This window comes from Suricata suricatta, chromosome 7, assembly GCF_006229205.1.
Source record: "Suricata suricatta isolate VVHF042 chromosome 7, meerkat_22Aug2017_6uvM2_HiC, whole genome shotgun sequence".
In the NCBI taxonomy this organism is placed as follows: Eukaryota; Metazoa; Chordata; class Mammalia; order Carnivora; family Herpestidae; genus Suricata; species Suricata suricatta.
Window position 1 is genome coordinate 12,345,980 of NC_043706.1, and position 17,184 is coordinate 12,363,163.

The following is a 17,184-nucleotide window of genomic DNA, read 5'->3' on the forward strand; positions in this document are numbered from 1 at the left end:
GAAAACCAGAAAAAACACAGGATTAACAACACAGTATTAAACAATCAATGAATGAACAAAGAAATCAAAGAGGAAGTAAAAAAGAACTTTAGACAAATGAAAATGGAAACACAACATTCCAAAATCTTTGGGATGGAGCAAAGCACTACTCAAAGGGATGTTCATAGTGATACAGGCCTATATCAAGAAACAAGAAAAATCTCAAATAGACAATCTAATGTTATAGTTAAGAAATAGATAAAAAAGAACAAAGGATCATGTACCATGATGAAATGGGATTTTCCCAGTGATGCAAGGATGGTTTAACATCTACAAATCAGTCAACATCATAGACCATGTTTATAAAACACAGGATAAAGATCATATAACCTCAATCGATGTAGAAAAAGCATTTGACAAAATTCAGCATTCTTTTATGATAAAAATTGTCAACAAAGCAAGCATAGAGGAAATGTACCTCAACAAAATAAGGATCATATATGACAAACCTATAGTTAATATCATACTTTATGGTGAAAAGCTGAAAGCTTTTTTCTAAGAATAGAAACAAGATAGGGTTGCCAACTCTAGTCAGTGTTATTCAATATAATATTAGAAGTTCTAGTCACAGCAATTAGGCAATAAAAAGAAATAAAAAGTATCCAAATTGGAAAAGAAGAGGCAGTTGTTGCTATTTACAGATACTATACATAGAGAGCCCTAAAAGCTCCATCAAAAAGCTGTTAGAACTAATACATGGCTTTAGTAAAGTTACAGGACACAAAATTAATATACAGATGTCTGTTGTGTTTCTATATGTTGATAATGAACTATCTGCAAGAGGAATTAAAACAATCCTATTTACAATTGCATAAAAAAAGAATGCAATACCTAGGAATAAATTTAACCAAAGAGGTGAAAGACCTATACTCTAAAAACTGTAAGATGGTGGTGAAAGAAATTGGAGATGACACAAATAAATGGAAAGATACACTGTGTTCATGGATTGGGAGAATTAGCGTTGTTAAAATGTCTATACTACCCAAAGCAAGCTATAGATTCAATACAGTTTTTATCAAAATACCAATGGCATTTTTCATAGAACTAGAATAAAAATCCCAAAATGTGTATGGAACCAAAAAGGACCTCAAAGACACCAAGCGCTCTTGAGAAAGGAGAACAAAGCCAGAGGCATTACACTTCCTCTGATTTCAAATAGTACTGCAAAGCTACAGAAATCAAAACAGTATGGTACTGACACAAAAAGAGACATATAGGTCAATGAAACAGATGAGAGAGCTCAGAAATAAACCCAAACATATAGTAAATTAATCTACAAAAAGGAGGCAAGAACATATAATGGGGAAAAGAGAGTCTCTAAAATAAAAAATGGTTCTGGGGAAACTGGACAGTTACATGCAAGAGAATGAAAGTAGACCATTTTCCATGCCATATACAAACTCAAATGGAATTAAAGACTTAAATATAAGATCTGAAATCATAAAACTTCCAGAAGACAACATAGGCAGTAAACTTTTTCATATTGGTCTTAGCTATGTGTTTTGGATCTGTCTCCTCAGTCAAGGGCAGCAAAACCAAAAATAAATGAGACTCCATCAAACAAAACCTTTTGCACAGCAAAGGAAACCACCAAGACAAAAAGGTAACCTATTGAATGAGAGAAGGTACTTGCAAATGATCTATCTGATAAGGGGTTGATATCCAAAATATGTGAAAAACTCATATAGCTCAATAATGAAAAAGCAAACAACCTGATTAAAAAACACAGCAGAAGACCTGAATAGACATTTTCCCAAAGAAGACATCCAGATTGCCAACAGACGCATGAAAGGATGCTCAGAATCACTAATCATTAAAGAAATGCAAATCAGACCCACAATGAGATACCATCTCACACCTGTCAAGAGTGGCTATTCTCAAAAATAAAAGAAGTAACAAGTATTGGCAAAAATGTGGAGAAAAGGGAATTCTTGTGCAGTGTTGGTGGAAATATACAAATTGCTGTATCCACTGTAGGAAACAGTGTGGAGGTTCCTTAGAAAAATGAAAAGTAGAACCATAGGGTCCAGCCATTCCACTTCTGGGTATTTATCCAAAGAAAACAAAACCATTAATAAGAAAAGATATTTGTATCCTTGTGTCCATTGCACCATTATGTCCAATAGCCAAGGTATGGAAATAACCCATGTGCCCATCAGTGGATAAATGGAGAAAGGGTATGTGGGATATATACATGCAGTGGAATATTATTCAGCCATAAAAGAATGGAGTCTTGCCATTTGTGACAGCGCGGATGGATGTAGAGGGCATTCTGCTAAGTGAAATAAATCAGACCAGGAAAGACAAATACAGTATGATTTCACTTACTTAAAAAAAATTTTTTTTAGTATGACTTCACTTATATGTAGAATCTAAAAAGCAAAGTGAAGAAATTAAAAAAAAACACCACCACCACCCCAGAAATAGATACAGAAAACAAAGTGGTGGTTGCCAGAGGGGAGGAAGGGAGGTGAATGGTTGAAATAGATGAAGGGGATTAAGAGAGACAGGGTTTCAGTTATAAAATAATGAGTCACAGGTATGTAATGTACGTCATAGGGAATATAGTCAATAATATTGTAGTAACTTTGTGTTGCAGCGGATGGCATCTAGACCTGTGGTGGGGATCATTTCCTCATGTCGAAAAATACTGCATCACTGTCTTGTACAACTGAAAGTAATGTAATATTACATGTTAATTGTAACATAGGAAAAAACAGTGCACATAGAGTTTAGATACTGTCTGCGGTCTTAGGCATCTAATGGGGGGCTAGGAACTTACCTTCCATGGAAAAGGAGGGCAGGGCTACTGAAATCCTCTTTGTCGGGGTATAATTGCAGTGTTGCAGAAGCAGTTTTTCTTTTAGTCATTGTAGTGTGACACAAAAGATTTGGACAGTGTTGAAAAGTGATTAAATTGCCAAGGACATGGGGCACCTGGGTGGCTCAGTCAGTTAGCATCTGACTTCTGCTTAGGTCATGATCTCATGGTTTGTGGACTCAAGCCCCGCTTCAGGCTCTGTGCTGACAGCGTAGGACCTGGAGTCTGCCTCAGATTCTGTGTCTCCCTCTCTCTCTGCCCCTCCCTGCTCTCGCTCTCCCTCTCTGTGTCTCTCAAAAATAAACAAACATTAAAAAACAACTTTTAGAGGCGCTTGGGTAGCTCAGTCAGTTGCGCATCCGGCTTCGGCTCAGGTCATGATCTCACGGTTCGTGGGTTCGAGCCCTGCGTCAGGCTCTGTGCTGACAGCTAGCCCAGAGCCTGGAGACTGTTTCAGATTCTCTGTCTCCCTCTCTCTCTGATCCTGCCCTGCTCACACTGTCTTTCTCTCTCAAATATAAATAAAACATTAAAAAACATTAAAAAATTTTTAATTGGCAGAGACACATTACATTAGAAGAGAAAAAGAGAGGGAAACAGATGGGGAAGGATATGACAGACAGAAAAAGAGTTTGAAAACTTAAATGGGCACCTAGTTCTCACCTAGAGATAGGGAGAGGACCTGTTGAAAATGCAGATTCCTGGGCCCAAGCGGGACAGGAGTAGGTCTGGGGCTTGTAGTTTTAATAAGCACTCTCCTCTGATGCATTTGACAGAAAAGGTTCTTGGATCACATTTTGAGAAATACAATGTGAATAACCGTTTTAAAGCAAATATGTATTTTAATAATTCAGTACAAAAGGAAATCATTGCATAATATTGATGTTAGAGGACAGAATAAGTAAGTATATGAAATTCATGATATTCTTGTCACGTCAGTTATATTGGGGGGTCATGTGACTGGTTTGGGCATGTCCAAATCCTTGTCATATTAAGCCATATTTATAGTCAAAATACGTAGTGATTTTGACCCTTTGTTGTTCTTGTTAAGACTGTCATCCTCTCTGTGTTGAGTTGTTAAATGTTGATCTCAACACCATTTTGGCTTACTGATGTTTTTTTGTTTTGAGAGAGAGAGAGAGAGAGAGAGAGAGAGCATGAGCGAGAGCGGGGGTGGGGGGAAGGCAGAGAGAGACACAGAGTCCGAAGCAGGCTCCAGGCTCTGAGCTGTTAGCACAGAGCCTGATGTGGGACTCAAACTCATGAACTATGAAATCATGGCCTGAGCTGAAGTTGGAGGCTTCACCAACTGAGCCACCCAGGCTCCCCTGGCTTACTAATGTTTAACAAAAACTAATGACTCTTGGGAATGTGGTGAGTCTGAGTCTTTTTTAAACCGGTTACAACCAGGCTATCATTAGGAGGTTGCTTGGAGGTAACATTTATGAATTTCCTAACACACAGAAGTTACTCTATCAATGTTAACTCTAGGGACAAACTGATTAGTTTGGCCTTTTCCTGGAACTTTCATTTTAGGAATGGAAAGGTGAGTTCAGAATGCCAATCCATCTAATCCTGAAAGCCCACCATCTCTGTGGAACCTTCCCTGAGACTCTCTCCTGCATAAAGTGATTTCCTCTTGTAAATTTCCAAGGCGTTTCTCTGATTCTCTTTATGTCCTGCAAAGAATTGGTGCCATTTGTGTATATACCATCTTCCCAGATGGACTGTACGCTTATCGAGGGCAGGATCGTATTGGATTCTTTTCACTTGACTTTAGCCAAGGGCTTGGCAGAATTCCCTTCCAAAGCACACATAGAGAAAAGTGTGTTGATGACATGACTAACATTTAGACAATGATAGAATTATCTTACAGTTTTTCAGATCTCGTTTCTCACTTGATTTAGAAATTTAACACTTTGCAGTGACTTTTCGTAGAACCAAATTTAAGAAGAGTTTTCTACTAAGCTTTTTAAAGTTGATGACGTCATGATCTCAAAAATTAGCTGGAGGAAATCTACTCGATGAGGGTGGTCTGTAATCTAGATGATACGTTCCACATGTAATATCCAAATGAAATGTAAAGTTGAGTCACTGGTATGTGGTTGCGATGAGGAGAAGCAGTTGTTATATATTACTTTGTAGAATTCATATTCATATCTTGTCAGTTTACAGTGAGCCAGAGATTTAAAATAACATTTGTTTCTCTTTTAGTAACTGCTTTAAAAAAAATCCCAGATCATTATATTTTTATTTTCTTTAGCTTGACTGCGGGTAGTGTTCTTAATACATGGCCTTCAAGCAGTAATGAAATGTGTCAATGCAACTTGGCAGTGCATTAACAGGACATGCGTCTAGGATTATTCTTAATGATTAAAAGTCAAATTGAATTAAAAAAAAAAACTGACCCAAAATATAGATGAGCCAAGAAAACCCAGAAAACAACAACAAAAAATCTGTGAATGAAATGTTGGTTCATGGTCTTCACAATCTCCACATCTCATTTTTTCCAGATCTCTTTTTTTTCTTTTTCCTTTTTTTCTGGTTTTTAGTTTTTTTTTAATATTTTTTAAATATTTTATTTATTTTTAATACAGAGAGAGACAGAGCATGAGAGGGGGAGGGGCAGAGAGAGAAGGAGACAAAGAACCGGAAGCAGGCTCCAGGCTCTGAGCTAGCTGTTAGCACAGAGCCTTACGCGGGGCTCGAACCCATGAACGTGAGATCTGACCTGAGCCGAAGCCGGAGGCTTAACCGACTGAGCCACCCAGGCGCCCCTGGTTTTTAGTTTTTAAAATTTATTTATTTAAATTTGAGTTAGTTGCTATAGAGTATAATATTGGTTTCAGGAGTAGAATCCAATGAGTCATCTCTTACATAGGACACCCACTTCTCATCCCAACAAGTGCCCTCCTTAAGGCCCATCACCCATCTAGCCCATCCCCACCTACCTCCAGCAACCCTCAGTTTGTCCTCTGTATTTAGGAGTCTCTTATGGTTTGCCTCCTTCCCTGTCTTTATCTCACTTTTCCTTCTCTTCCCTTATGTTCATGTTTTATACCTTAAATTCCACAAATGAGTGAAGTCATATGATATTTATCTTTCTCTGACTTATTTCACTTATTCCAATACACTCTAGTTCCGTCCACATTGTTTCAAGTGGCAAGAATTCATTCTTTTTGATCGCCGAGTAGTATTCCATTATATATATACACATACACATTTTCTTTATCCATTCATCCATCAATGGACATTCCATAGTTTGGCTATTGTTGATAGCACTGCTAAAAACATTGGGGTGCATATGACCTTTTGAATCAGCATTTTTGTATCCTTTGGATAAACACCTAATAGCGCATTTGTTGAGTTCTATTTTTAATTTGTTGAGGGACCTCCACACTGTTTTCCAGAGTGGCTGCACCCGTTTGCATTCTAGAGGAGTGGAAAGGGAAGGATTTTGCTAGTGTAACCAGGAAGTAGGATTGGTAGGATTTGGAACTAGTTCACTTGTGAAATATGGGGGAAGGCAAAGTGTTGAATCTGGAGTTCTCAGTTTTGGCAACTCAGTGATGGCGGGACCAGGAGCAGACTTAGTAGATCCCTAGAAGTGACAGGACCTCAGTCTTTCTCACCACCCAACACTGCTTTACTGCTTTTCTTTTTGATCCTGTAGCTTACCCGTTCTTGGTTGGTTGGTTGGCTGGGAGTCAAAGCCAGCTGCCCTTGGATAGTCTGTGGGGTCAGCCCAGGGCTGTGTGGACACCACCAATGTGAATGTGGAGGGAGGCTAAAAAGAAGTGTCAGTTTAGAGCTGTCCCAATGTATAATGTGAAAGAGAGTCTAAAAATTTTGCCAGCCTAAGGGGCGCCTGGGTGGCTCAGTGAGTTGAGCATCCCACTTTGGCTCAGGTCATGATTTCATGGTTCATGAGTTTGAGCCCCCACATCAGGCTCTGTACTGACAGCTAGCTCAGAGCCTGGAGCTTGCTTCAGATTATGTGTCTCTCTCTCTCTGACCCTCCCCTGCTCATGCTGTGTCTCTCTCTCAAAAAATAAATAAAACATTTTTAAAAAAGAAAAGTATAATCCAAGGGGTGCCCAGGTGGCTCAGTCGTTTGAGTGTCCGGCTTTGGCTCAGGTCATGGTCTCACAGTTCATGGGTTCAGGCCCCGCATGGGGCTCTGTGCTGACAGCTCATAGCCTGGAACCTGCTTCAGATTCTGTGTCTCCCTCTCTCTCTGATCCTCCCTTGCTCATGCTCGCTCTCTCTCTTTCTCTCTCTCTCTCTCTCTCTCTGTCTCTCAAAAATAGATAAATAAAACATTTAAAAAAATAGAAAATTTTCCCAACCCAAGATTGCTCCCTTCAGATTTCAACAACATTGGGAGAAGTGCTCACCAAATGAGAGCATCAGCCCTTCACTAAATAGTGGCACTAATTCAGAGAATTTTTTTTGTGTGTGGTGTAGCACATTGAGGGGTCAACCAAGACAGAAAAAGAGAACAGTGCTTCATAAACTATAATTACTTAAATGTTTCCCTAAGTAAATATTTAAAATATACTAAAATGGCAACACCAGGAAATGTGACTAAGAAGTCAGTATGCCACACACCCTTTTCCCCACCTTTGTGGTTGTTGAAAATTTCCACCAAGAATGATAAAAAAGGTGAAGATCAGGGCTGCTAGGTTTCAGAGGAAGGCCACAATTTGCATGGTTCTGTTAATCCAGTCATGGAACTTACAAATGGAAACCCAATATTTAAGTTAGATAGTCTGTCACAGTAAGTAGAAATGAACCTTTACAGTGACTTTCTGTCCTTAACTTCTGTGCAAAGGTTTGGCATGATAAAACAAAAACAAAAACCTCAAAATAAAAACAGGCCTGCCTGCGCCTAACCATATCACTTACATATACACAGCCTCCAATTTTGGGGGTTAGTCTGAGAGAAAGGGCCGTTTTGGAGGAGAATGAGATGCCTCGTAAGTTTGACACAGTATAGAAGGATTCCCAGGTGTCACTGTCACCTGCTATTGGGTCATACCAGTCATACAAAGTACGTAGCATAATTTTTCAGAGAGTAAGTATGGTGCTGATGGAATGAGTTGGAATCTTCTGTGTTGAAAACAGAGAGACAGAGCACTTTAGTGGGATAGGAAAGTGCACGTAATGGATGTCATTAAGAATGGTTGAGTCTTTAGAAAGCACAGGACACAATCAATGGATTTCTGGGTGTACCCCAAAACCACCTGTTGTTTTTTTGTTTTGTTTTGATTTTTGCCAAGAGCTAGTATACTATCCTGCTTTCTTCCAAAATCAATTCACATTAGGATATACCTAATTCTGTCTATGCTGAGGATGTCACAAATAAAATGGCCTGGAGTTTTCCGTGAACACCATTGGTTGTACTGTAGCCTACTACTATTCTCTTTATTTTTTTATTAAATTTTTTAATGTTTATTTATTTTTGAGAGACAGAGAGACAGAGGATGAGCAGAGGGAAAGGCAGAGAGAGAAGAAGACACAGAATCCAAAGCAGGCTCTAGGCTCTGAGCTGTCAGCACAGAGCCTTAGCGGAGCTTGAGCTTACAGACCGCAAGATCATGACCTTAGTGAGCTGAAGCCGGTCGCTTAACCAACTGAGCCACCCAGGCGCCCAACAATTCTCTTTAAAAATATCTAAAATTTCTGGCTCAATTACACCGTTCATTTAATCGTAGGACCAAAGAATCTAAAGATGTTTGAAAATAAAATCGACATAAAATTACACTCGTATGTTCTTGAGTCTCCACTCAATCACGAAAAATACAAGTGATCATGATATGTTGTGTTCGGCACTCGGGAAGTTCTGTGAGCTTCTCCAGAAGGTCTAGAGAGCATTCCCCATCTCCCCGTAGCTGTGCAGGATGGGACTCATGCAGGGGAAGCTGCATCCCCCACTGTCGGGGGGCACGAGAGCAAGCCCATGGGGGTGGGGTTTCCCCCAATGAGCTTCGAGGAAACAGGGCTGGGGTAGTTCTGGAAGGGCAGCTGTCTTGAAATGGGAGTTGGAAAATGACTAACACTGATCTAGGAAGTTTTTCAGTATGTTTTACATGGTTCTGGGAGAGTGGAGGGAATGTCATCGAGGGTAGAGACGTAATGGCCAGAGGTGTATGGTGACCCAAGGTTGCTGAGGATTTAGAAAGCACTTGAAAAGGGTAATACAGACATACATCAGGTATTTCGGGTTTGGGTCCAGAACACTGCAGTAAAGCAAATGTCACTGTAAAATGAATCAGATGGGGGTGCCTGGGTGGCTCAGTTGGTTAAGCCTCTGACTTCGGCTCAGGTCATGATCTTGCAGTTCGTGAGTTTGAGTCCCATGTCGGGCTCTGTGCTGACAGCTCAGAGCCTGGAGCCTGCTTCGGATTCTGTGTCTCCCTCTCCCTCCCTCTCCCAGCCTGCACTCGGTCTCTCTCTTAAAATAAACATTAAAAATTATTTTTAAATTAAAAGAAATGAGCCAGATAAATTTGTGGGTTCCTAGTACATACCAAACATTATGTTTATATTACTGTAGACTACTGAGTGTGCAATAGCATCATGTCTCAAAGACAATATATATGTCTTCATTAAAAGATTTTTTAATGTTTGTTATTGAGAGGCAGAGCATGAGCATGGTTAAGTCAGATGCTTAACCCACTGAGCCACTCGGGCCACCCTGTATCTTAATTTAAAAATACTGTCTTGCTAAAAAATGCTAACCATCATCTGAGCTTTCAGTGAGTCATAATTGCTGACCACGGGTCATCATAACAGACGTAATAATGACAAAAGTTTGAAATATTAGAATTTCCAAAATGTGACACAAAGATACAAAATGAACAAATATTGCTGGAAAAACAGCACCGATACACTTGCTTGAGGCAGGGTCACCACAAACCTTCAGTTTGTAAAAAATATGGTATCTGATAAGAGCCCTAAAGCGAAGTACGGTAAAACGAGGCCTGCCTGTGTTTTCTCCTTGACTTATTGTCCTGCTGTAGAGATGGCGGGCATTTTCTTTGCCCCTGTTTCATAAATGTGCTCTTGGAAGAATAAAGAGAGGAGACGGGCCGACGGGACCTTGGGTTTTCTTCACAGAGCATCGCTGTAAGTGCTTCATGCTCATGACTCTGTAAGAATCAGAAAACTGGACTTCACAGCAGCCAGGATATGCGGCTTTTGAGCGAGACTCCTTTTTTCTCGGGATAACGTGGACAGCATGCTTTGGGAGGCAGAAGAATGTCCCTGTTATACACGCTCGTTAGTGTGGGCTCCGAACTAATTCATCAAGCGACTACTCACTTTGAAAGGGGAAAATGAAGATGATATTTCATGACTTATTTTTTGGAATCACAGCCGGAGGAAGAATCTGGATTCCTAAACCGTGAACTGGAAATGAGGAGTTAAGAGAGAATCTTTGGTCAGACAGAAGTGGGAGTCCTGAGTCTGTCACTTAGTTAGCACCTTGGGCACACTACTTCACTCCATCCACCCATATTTCTTCATTTATTACAAATGGAGTGATGGGGAGGCGCCTGGGTGGCTCAGTTGGTCAGTGTCCAGCTCTTGATTTCAGCTCAGGTCATGATCTCATAGTTCATGGGATGGAGCCCCACGTCAGTCTCTAGACTGATAATGTGGCGGCGGCTTGGGATTTCCTCTGTCTCTCATTCTCTGCCCCTACCCCTGCTCACTCTCCCTCTCTCAAAATAAATAAACTTAAAAATAAAAGACAGTTTGAAAATGTAATAACAGAGATATTTACCAGTGAGGGTGATTGTAAGGCTTAAAGGAAATAATGTAATTTGGGGGCTTAACACTCAAATATTAGCTATTATTATTATTATTACACACCCAAAGATAGCAAGTGTTGTTTAGTCATTCTTAGTAAGTAGTTAATGGTTTATAATTACATACTTACTTTGTTAACTGATTTCATGAAACAGGCCTTTCTGAATCTTTCTCAAGGTACGTAAAAAGTTTATTGCCTTCAGTGAAAGTAAATCCATGCTAGATTATTAAGACCTGGATTATGAAAAGAAAGAGTTTGCTGGGGCGCCTGGGTGGCCCAGTCAGTTGAGCATTCAACTTTAGCTCAGGTCATGATCTCGCGGTTCGTGAGTTCAAGCCCTGTGTCAGGTTCTGGGCTGACAGCTCAGAGCCTGGAACCTGCTTCGGATTCTGCGTCTCCCTCTCTCTCTGTCCTCCCCTAGTTGTGCTCTGTCTCTCTCTCAAAAATAAATAAATAAACTTAAAAAAAAGAAAGCATTTCTAAAGAAGTCTAAAGTGTACACCTTTCACACATTCTTATCTGGAAGAATCCAAGGAAACGGGTGTTTTGACAGTGCACCCTTTCTCACTGGCCCCTCGGAGCTCATGTCATGGCTCCAGCCAGCCTAGGCTTCAACCAAACACTCTAGTCCAGAAAATTGAATTCAGAGGCACATTTGAGAATTTAACTCTTTTTCTGTTATGCCAGATATTAAAGAGATTTGCAAAATCATTGTCACTCCTCCTCTTAACCTTTTATCTTGGAAAATGTAGTTGCTTTTTATGAAGATACACTATTTTATGTAACATGCTATGGGTATATTATTTATAGCAAATTAATGAATTTTAACATATTTAAAATTTTTCTCAGTTTTAATTTCTTTAAAAAAAATTTTAACATTTATTTATTATTGAGAAACAGAGAGAGAGCATAAGCAGGGGAGGGGCAGAGAGAAGGAGAGACACAGAATCCAAAGCGGGCTCCAGACTCTGAGCTGTCAGCACAGAGCCTGACGCGGCGCTCGAACCCACAAACTGTGAGATCATGACCTGAGCTGAAGTCGGACGCTCAGCCGACTGAGCCCCCCAGGCGCCCCTCTCAGTTTTAATTTCTAACACAGCAAATACTGTCCAGTATAATCTGCCTTGTTAAAAGCTCTTCAGGGTCCTCAATACACTTTAGGGGTGCAGAGGGGACTCGGGACCGAATATTTGAGAACCACTGGCTTAGCGTATTGTTTCCTAGGGTGCATTTTGGTCAGTGCATATCTGCCGGTTGCCTATTTCTGCTGGAAAAATTGTTCTGTGGTCAAATGTGTTTGGAGCCAAGAGGCATGCTTTCTTCTGTCTCTGAGATTTAGAATACGTATCAATACACCAGAGTCTCTCCAAAGTGTTTCCCAAATGTATTTGAGCCTTTCCAGGCCTCACTGTAGTTTTAGCACAGCACATTTCACTGTGGATTATATCGCCCCGTTGAACACGCTGGCTCAGACATGACATATACTACCTTGTTCCCCTTTTTCAAAAATCAAAAGCAAGATTTATCAAGTACTCTCCTTCAAACCCATGCTTTACTTAGAGGAAGACCCATGAAAGTTTACTAATTAATCTCAGTGACTCTTCTTTTTGAAAAGAGAACGAGGCATCCTTCATCACTCTATACTGTTTGGCTGATAATCGGCAAAGTTGTCTTCATTATGCAAATTCTTACATTTGCAGACGTCTGTTTGGGACATTCCTGCCTGTTAATCGGGAGCATCTGCTCTTTGTGTCATACGACAGCATCATGCCCTCCTCGTACAAACTGTCCAAATGGTAGGTTAAGTCCTAGCGTCCTCGCCACAGACCTGTCACTACTGTCTAGGACTTTTAAATGGCAAAAAACCCCACAAAAACAAAAACAAAAACAAAAACAAAAACCCAACAAGAAACGAAAAAACCCTGTGCTGGTGAATCCTACATCTTTATAAAACAGTCGCTCTTTGTAACTGAAAGGCTTTATAAATGGCAGTCAGGTTTTTTTTTAATTTCTTATGATTCTTTCTTTCCAGTTCTTTGGTTTCCATTGGTTGTGGGCACAGTTGAACAGCTAAAACAAAAGGAAAGGCTTCCCCAGTGTGGGTGAAGTACATGCTCCTGACTGCCGCTTGATGGGTGCTCTCCTCCTAGAAAATAAGGACAACACAGTAGCCGGCAACAATTCCTTCCCGACAACAATGCCATTCTAAATTTGTAATTAGGCAGAAGAACAGAAGTCACATCTTTCACTTTCTGTATTTCACGGCTGTGTCGGGGGAAGAATGGAAAAGTCTTAATTTGTTGTAACCTTTGAAGGGACGATAGTTACCGTACATTATGTACTTCAAAAGCTTTTGTTCTTTATGTTTGGGCCTTGCCAGTTCCCACGTAGACACTTTGTATGTTTTGAATCTTGGGTGACTCTGGATTGGCAACTGAAAATGGATTTTCCCTTATTCTGTAAAAAAAAAAAAAATTCGAGCAGAAATACTGTGGCTGTCTTACCTGGTCTCTTGGTGCTTTCTTAGCACTGAGTAGCTTTAGAGAGAGCTCTTTAAAGGGGCAAAAGGACAGTCAGTCTATGGGAATTTATATGAGAGCTTTCTGTAAACGATGCTGGAAGTTCTCTCTTAGTTAAATCAACCAGATGAGCCAGACTGAAATTAAGGAAGCAGATGGAGGTTACTCTTCAAATGGCAAGGGGCCACCTTTCCATCTTCTTTGCCAGCTCAGTATATATTGTAAGGTATTTGGGATATTGAAAATAGAGTCATAGAACTATGTGACAGGGTAAGATGTTTGGTGGGAGATGTACTTGGTCATTGTTTAGATAAACTCTATGATATTAAGACTTCCTGCTGTGGAAAGTCATATTTCAGGTATGCACATAGGAGGTAGAAAACGTTATCCTTGACCTTCAGCTCTGGAGTCAGATAGCCTGAGTTGGATTCTCACCTCTGTCACACACACGTGGTATTGGGCAGGTGACATAACTTCTTAGCGACTCAATTTCTCCGACTGTAAAAAGTCATATAAAATTCGTGGGGCAGTGTCTTCTGCATCATTAGTTATCTACTGCTGTGTTATAAATTACCTGAAAACTCGGGGGCTTCAAACAACAAATACTTATTATCTCACAGTTTCTGTGAGTAGGAACCAAGGCACATTTTCGATCCGTGTCTCTGGCTTGGGGCCTCCATAAGGTTGTAGTCAAGCCCTTAATTAGCCCAGCCTGCAGTCTCATCTGAAGGGTGGGGTGGGAGTGAGGTTGGGTTCTGCTTCCAAGCTCACTCATAGAGATGCTAGCAGGCCACATGGATCCCTCCACGGGATGGCCTCAGCCTGTGAGAAACCCAGGACAGAATGTATGCAAGTATCCAACCAAGATGGAAGACGGTCTTGGAAATGGCATCCTGTTACCTTTGCCACCTTCTGTCTGCTAGACGAGAGTGACTCAATCCAGTCGATACTCAAGGGGATAGTAATTCAGACTCATGTATCCTTAAGGATGTCTAATAGGCATCTTAAACCTAACATGCAAAAATGGAGTGCCAACATGTGCTTTTCCCATGATCTTTTCCGTTTTGGTGAATGGCAGCTCTGTTCTTACAGATGATCTGGTCAAAAATTGGAATGCGTCCTCCTTACCTCTTTTCTGCCTCTTGTACTTTTTGTCAACTTGACTTTCACAATGTATCTAGGATCTCACTGGTTCTCTCTACTTCCTCCCCCAGTCCAAGTGTTGGGTGTCTCACTTGAATTTTTGCAGTAGACTAACTAGGCCCCCTTGATGGCCTATTCTTCACAGCAGACAGAAGGATCCCTTAAGCATAAGGCAGATTATTAGGCTGCTCCACTCACAATTCTCTAGCATCTTCCCCTGTCACTTGGAGTAAAAAGCCAAAGTCAATGTAATGGCTTCTTGTTATTATAAAATTATTTTTCTGTATTTAATTGTACAATATGATGTATGTATAACAAATACCTCATACACATATGTCTGTGTAACACATATGTGTGTGTTTAATTATTTAATTTATCTAGAATTTATTTTCCAAATCAAGTAAGATGGGGATCTGACTCTTTCCAAATAATGAGCTAATTTTCCCAGCACTAGATATTGAATAGAACACCCATTCTCCACGGAGATGGTATTCCACCACAAACCTGTTAATTATTTTTTCCCGTGCAGTCTTCATGGTTGAATTTTAGAATAGCGACATACCTAATAGGTCCTATAAGATACAATTTAGAGATTTCATTTGATATAGTATACTCAAATACATATAAAAACAACTTGAATTCTAATTGGGAATTCATTATGGAGAACAGTTACTTATGTCCCTTTATTTGAGAGATAAGGAACTAATTCTACCCAGGAGACTGACTTAAATTGAAAATCCAGTTAGCTGCAAAACTCAGATGAAAAGAAAGAAAAAAAAACCTCATTGCTTTCAGACCACTGTTTCTGACACATGTTGATCTACTATACTTTGCTGCCGCCGCTTAGAACTGTTGAGAAAATTATCACAAAAATGCTTACCAAATTTCAGACCCTGAGAGGATATCAGGTGGATTCAGATCCTTGTTTATACAGGTACCTTTCTGGATTGAGATGTTCAGGCATATCTGTTAATGTTCTAGCCTGCTGGTGTCCTTTTCTTCTTTCTAGACTTTTGGTCTTCTCTCCATTTATAGCTTTACCTGGCCAACAAGAGTGGGTGTGCAAAGCCAGTTTGGTTGGTTGGTTGGTTGGTTATTAGCATTAGCAACCCTGCTGCAGAGTTTGCAGAAAGAGGGAAGTATATTGAAATTCTTGCTTGAAAGGACGTGTGTAGAATATTCAGTGGTTTTCTTTTGACAATAATGGTCTCATACTCGGTGCACTGTGTATAACAGAGGGCCGGCTACAAATCACAAAATGAATCACTTTTGCTCCTTCACATCTACAGAAATAAGAGTGGAAAATTGTGTCCCTGAGATCCGTCCTTATTTCTCTTTTTTTTTTTTCTCCTCCACAAAATGTGTGACTTGCTCCCGTGGACACATGGCTTGCTTTCTCTCCCGGATAATTTTGCTCCACGTGGCGCCAAAATACAATCCAGAAATGAATGTCTTTCTTTAGGCAAAAACAACAGAGAGAGAAGAGGGGCCATGAGAAAATAATAAGCTTCTGGTAAACTTTGAACCAACACCATAGATGGCATTCGCTGAGCAGTGGGCACGGGGGATGCAACCCGGAGTCTGGGCACGGTGCTGATGAGCTTGCTGTGTGCCCTTTGCCTCCCTGGGCTGGCAGCTTTTGTAGAAGAACCTTGAACTAGATGAGAGAGGCCCCTCCAGTTCTAAACAACCAGCCCAGAAAAGCTGGTAACAAATGAAAGAAAGGCAGTAGTTCATTTTTAGTAAAAGAAGATTGATACCAGCCAGTAACTCACAGTGGGCTTGCTTAAATCCTCCTCCTCCCTTTAAAATTCTGTTTTTACCCAAACGGTAAGCTAAAGACAGTTTGTCATGCTTTGAACTTCCTGGCTTGTGTTGATTTGTTAGCAATATGTTACTGTTACACATTTGAGTGGGAGCTGAGTTACATTGCATGAAAGCTGCTCTGAAGGCTAATAAAAATCGTGACAACCCCACTTTCGGTGGGTATTGATAGCATCAAGAAAATAAAAAAGACTTTGCCATTTTCAGGCAGCCACTCTTCCAACTAGACTGAAAATATAATGGGCTTAAACTCAACTCTCTCATTTAACATTACCCAAGAGCAGCTTTCTCTTCCTCCTCAAAAGTTCTGAGTGCCTACACGAATTTAACCACAGACAGACACAACCCCATCCCCCAAAGGTCTTTTCAAACCCGTTGAGTATTTTATAAAGTAATGGCTTCAGAAGGCTTTCAAGGAATTGGTAATTCACGCAGTCACCTCGTGAGACAGGAAAGTATATATCCTCTGTCTCACAGCTGGGTCATTGGAGAGTGACCTGGCGGTGGCTGCAGAACCTGTGCAGATGCATCGAGTTTGGAGTCCCAAGTGGGTTGCAGGCATCCTGGTGAAAGAATGGATGGTGTTCTCTGTGCGTGTTTACCGAACAGATGAGGAAGAATTCATAAAAGGCTAGAAAAGGCTGCAGACAGCTTTTGAAGACCGTTTCTAGGCTCAAATGGCCATTGTAAAAAAAGCAAACAGTGGGATGGACTTGACTAAGTATCAGAAGGACCTCGAATAATACCCCGTGACAAGTGACTGTTGTAAGCTCACGAGGCAGAAGAGGATTTTCCAGAGCCACCTTGTCACACACGGGTCTAAGGTGCACGCTTTGTCAGCTGCCCTGAGGAGGGGTAGAGAGGCATGCATATGTTGCCCATCCATTTCATAGTTAGTGCGTCAAGTAAATGCCACTTTCCAGCTTGGGCCGGGGCAAGTTCATGATCAAGACGTATCAAGAGTCAGCCTGAAAAACCCATCAATTAAAGTACCTGTTTCTGGTGTGAAATAGAAAATTTCC

At 40.6% G+C, this 17,184-nt stretch overlaps 1 long non-coding RNA gene across 1 annotated transcript in view; it reads left to right on the forward strand.

Moving 5' to 3' along the window:
* Window positions 1–17,184, forward strand: part of LOC115296871 — a 233,322-nt gene that overhangs the window by 29,237 nt on the left and 186,901 nt on the right. The window lies entirely within an intron of this gene.